The 5,160-nt window shown below is 35.8% G+C and overlaps 1 pseudogene; it reads left to right on the top strand.

Annotated features, from left to right (window-relative positions):
* The first annotated feature begins 3,907 nt into the window (after positions 1 to 3,907).
* On the top strand, positions 3,908 to 4,943 carry LOC148115127 (uncharacterized; annotated as a pseudogene).
* Positions 4,944 to 5,160: the final 217 nt, after the last annotated feature.

Genomic DNA, 5,160 nt, shown 5'->3' on the forward strand with positions numbered 1-5,160 from the left:
AGACTGAATTTTATCAAGAGTTATTTAAATTGTCACTAGAAGTAAAAAATTTTTTTACTAGAAGTAAAAAATGACTTGATGGAATATTATATATGTATTCTCTACATCTATCTCTACCTATCATTTATCAATATCTATCTATCTATCTATCTATCTATCTATCTATCATCTATCTATCTATCTATCTATCTATCTATCTATCTATCTATCTATTTATCATCCATCCATCCATCCATCCATCCATCCATCCATCCATCCATATCATCAATCATGTATACATATACATAGTTTTCTAATTTTGGTCCTTGAGAAGGCCAATGATCACAAAAAGATGTTCATAATTTAATATTTATTCATAATTCATAATAATTACCAGGATGGAATTGGATTTGAGAATGAAATTGCTTTTTTTATATAAACAGGCTGCAACATTATTTACATTTTGTACTATATAACACAGCAAAGCTGCCAAGATTTTTGAGATCCAAAGAAACAAATGTGGAAGATTTATGAGCTGGGTACATATTGAAATGATCATGTGAGTGAACACTTCAAAGGCTCCGTTAGCTATGAATTCAGTTTGAATGAGTTCCAAGTCATTCCCTATTGTTGTCATGCAATACCCTTATATGTAGGTTTATTACACAGGAAATTGTATGAATTTAGATTCTAGGCTGACAATGAAATACAATAGTGTTTTTATAAATAGTTAAAGAGCATCTGGCATTAACTGATGTACTAGAGTCATTCAAGTAATACTATCTCTATCTCTATCTCTATCTCTATCTCTATCTCTATCTCTATCTCTATCTCTATCTCTATCTCTATCTCTATCTATCTATCTATCTATCTATCTATCTATCTATCTATCCTTTTTTTTAAAAAAATTGATTTATATGCCACTCTTCTCCGGAGACTCAAGGCAGCTTACAATGCGCTAAGCAATAGCCTTCATCCTTTTGTATATTTATACAAAGTCAGCTTATTGCCCCCTCAACTGGGTCCTCAATTTACCTACCTTAGAAAGGATGGAAGGCTGAGTCAACCTTGAGCCTGGCGAGATTCGAACCTGCAGTAATTGCAGGCAGCTGGTCTTAATAACAGGGTGCTTTAGACCACTGTACTACCAAGGCACTGTACTACCAAGGCTATCTATCTATAAGGCAGTGAAAGTTATAATGAAAGAAAAAGTAATGAATGAAATATCTGTATTCCAGGGTAAACAATTTAGACATGAATAGATATGAATATAAAGCTATTGTAAATTATTGCCTATTAATGGGGCTGGAACTATGATCTGTCTTTCTGAATGGATTGGAAACAATACAGGATAATATATAGTGTATATTCAATATAGAGCCAATGGTAGTCAGTATTGTAGATCATTTTATGCTAGATCTCCTATAATGCAATTGATATTAAAGAAAAAACTCCCACTAGCATATGTCTCATATGTGACATTTTAAAATACAGAGAGCAGGAGAGATCAAATTACTGGACAAATATGGCTGAACCTATCAATTTCATTTTTTGCAAAGTTTCTCATTTCACTAATGGTGATTTCTCCTGTGATTCTTTGTTTATGAATTTGGTACAGAATGTACATATGAATATCCAAATCTACTTACTGTACAGATTTCTAATATATATATTTTGTATATGTTTTTCAACAGTTTTTCCATTTCTGCATATTTCTCCAGTGAATATATTTTTGTTCATATTTTCATAATGAGCTAATTTTGGTGTCTTTTTATTTCCCAGCATGATATCACAACATTCTGCTATTCTGCTGAAATAGATTTTGTTGGGCAAATGATTTCACGGATCCAAAATTGGTATATTATGCTATATTCATTTTAACACACTCCGAGTATGAATGTCAAGAATCAGGGTATTGTCTTTGCCCTTTGGTATAATTTTGTTTTACTGAATTCTTTCCCAGAAATCTCCTGAAATATCAGAGTAGATATTTCCTTAGATTCATTGTTTATCAACTTGTCTTATTCTGTAAACCCAAACATAATATTTTACTCTACATTCCTGTGTTTCAGGCCAGTGTTCTATCTCTCTTATTTGAGATGTCTGCCTTGTTTTTGACTTCTAGTTCCTCCTCAAAGACTACAAACTGCAGAATAGGCTTTGAAAATGTCAAACACTAAACCACAAGTAGCTTTCCAGAAGCTGTTGCCCAGCATCAAACTATTTTAATTTAAAAGTAGGGTAGGTTTCAGGTATATATAAAAAAGTCACCTCACCCAGTTCCAGTCACTGTTCATCCACATCACTCCAGCACAGTCTTTGTTTCTTCGGTTGCCCCAGCTTCACAGCAGCCATAATGGCTGTCTCTCCTCTTCGTCATTGGATGACAGGGAATTACTCTGGATCAAGCAGGAGAGCAGCCGCTCTCCATGACCAGGAGGGAACCCCTCTTCTCTTCGTCACCCCTACAGGGTGACTTTAGCCCCTTATGGGGCCCTCCAACGAAGGGATTTGGCACGAGTTCATGGAGCCCTGCTTTTCGCATCCAATAGCACCACGACATCAACCGGAAGTCGTAAATTTTTATAGTTTTGATTGCTATGTGCCTTGTAATATTTTTAATCTGTACATCACTGAGGAACATTCCATGTCCTACACATGTGATAAATGTATAAACAATTAATGCTCTGTCATAGCAACATTTTTCAAAAGATGATACAATAATCACATTGATAGAGTTAGTGAATGGAATAATTTACTTATTATAGAGAGTTTTTTCCCTTCCTGAACATCAAAACTTTTTGAGCTGGGGTGTATTTCTTGAGTAACATGTAAGAAGTTGGATTTAAAATAGTAGCAGGCACAACAGTCTCAAAGTAAATTTTGTTTTACATTTAAACTTAATTAAATTAAGTATAGCTAGTGTATCATGAACACATTTTATCCAGGTAAATAACTGTTTTGTCATGACATTCTTGAAGCACAATTTAATGATTTTCTACCACAATGATCACTAACAAATATTAGAATTAGTGCTATGTAAACATTTCTCTTGCCCTTTTTACACCAGTCTTATTTAGCTATTTTGAAAAAAAAATGAATTCAAATAATAATAATAATAATAATAATAATAATAATAATAATGTAAAAAATACAACTTTCCTGTATCCAAAAAGTCATGGGAACATAAAGTGGAAAAAGTTATAGAAAATGAGAAGATGAAGATCTTGTGGGACTTTTGAATACAGACAGATTGTCACTTGGAACACAACACGCCAGATATCACAGTTGTCGAAAACCGAAACGTACAATTTATTACCATTGTGGTACCAGGAGACGCCAGAGTCGAAGAAAAAGAACTGGAAAAAATCATGAAATATCGCGACCTGGCCATAGAAATTACATGGCTATGGATGAAACATGTCACAGTGATACCCATTGTCATCGGGGCACTTGGTACCATGTCCAAGAATTTCACAAAATACTTCAAGAAATTGCAGCTTCCTGCAATAACACCAGTGGAACTGCAAAAAACTGCGCTACTCGGAACATCCTATATTTTAAGAAGGTACTTGGTTGATACCTAGGACTCTGGCAACAACCCGTATCAACCATTAGCACCAGTTAATTGTATTTGTGACACATTTTTAAATGTCCAGTTGACTGAGTTTCATTTTTAATGAATAAAAGATAATAATAATAATAATAATAATAATAATAATAATAATAATAATACCTGGGCATATTGCAGCTGGACAATATTAAGCACGGGCAAGTGAAAAATGTGATCAGGAAAGAATACAAAGGGTCAGGAAACTTCTAAAAAGCAAACTGAATGGCAGTAACATTATCAAGGCTATAAATACCTGAGCCATACCCGTCATCAGATATACTGCTGGGATCGTAAATTGGACACAGGCAGAGCTGGACAGCCTGGATAGGAAAACAAGAAAATTGATGACCATACACGATGTGCTGCACCCGTGTAGTGACGTCGACAGGCTATATTTGCCCAGAAAAGCAGGCGGCAGAGGACTTCTGCAAGTGAAGCAGACAGTCAAAGAAGAGAAGCATGCTCTGGCAGATTATGTGAAAGACAGTGTTGAACCAGCTCTGCTGGAGTCAATAAGAGGAAGCTGCTCAAAGTGCAGCAAACCAAGATTCAATATACAAAAACAGTGATACAAACTCGGGCTGACAGCTGGTGTAACAAAGGACTGCATGGACAGTTCCTTGAGAAGATCCAGGGAAAAGTAGATAAGGAAAAGACCTGGTTATGGCTGACCAACGGAACACTGAAGAAAGAGACAGAAGGCTTGATTCTTGCAGCCCAGGAACAAGCCATCAGAACGAATGTAATCAAAGCCAGAATAGAAAAATCTGCTGATGACCCCAAATGCAGACTCTGCAAAGAAGCGGATGAAACCATTGATCATATACTGAGCGGTTGCAAGACAATAGCTCAGACTGACTACAAACAACGTCATAACACAGTCGCTCAGATGGTCCACTGGAACTTGTGTCACAACTACCATCTGCCTGTAGCAAAGAAATGGTGGGATCATAAGCCTAAAAAAGTGGTCAAAAATGAGCATGCAAAACTACTGTGGAACTTCCAAATACAGACTGACAAAGTTTTGGAACACAATATCCCGGATATCATGATTGTGGAGAAGAAAAAAGTGTGGATCCTCGACATTGCCATACCTGGTGACAACAGAATCGATGAGAAACAATTTGAAAAGGTCACCAGATATCAGGATTTGAGAATCAAACTGCAGAGACTCTGGCATAAACCAGTGCAGGTGGTTCCAGTGGTACTCGGCACACTGGGTGCTGTGCCTAAAGACCTAGGCAAGCACTTAAAAACAATTGGCGTTGACAAGATCACCATTGGTCAGCTGCAGAAGGCCACCTTACTGGGATCTGCTCGCATAATCCGCTGATACATCACGCAGTCCTAAACGCTTGGGAAGTGTTCGACTAGTGATTTGGGATACGAAATTCAGCATGGTCATCTCATTTGCTGTGTATACTGTCAAATAAATAAATAAATAAATAAATAAATAAATAAATAAATAAATAAATAAATAAATAAATAAATAAATAAATAAATAAATAAATAAATAATAGGGTTCCATAACACATTCATTCCTGCATCTTAGTTTTCAGATGGCTGAA

The sequence above is a fragment of the Pantherophis guttatus genome, chromosome 2, assembly GCF_059756535.1.
Source record: "Pantherophis guttatus breed Tessera chromosome 2, ASM5975653v1, whole genome shotgun sequence".
Taxonomy (NCBI): Eukaryota; Metazoa; Chordata; class Lepidosauria; order Squamata; family Colubridae; genus Pantherophis; species Pantherophis guttatus.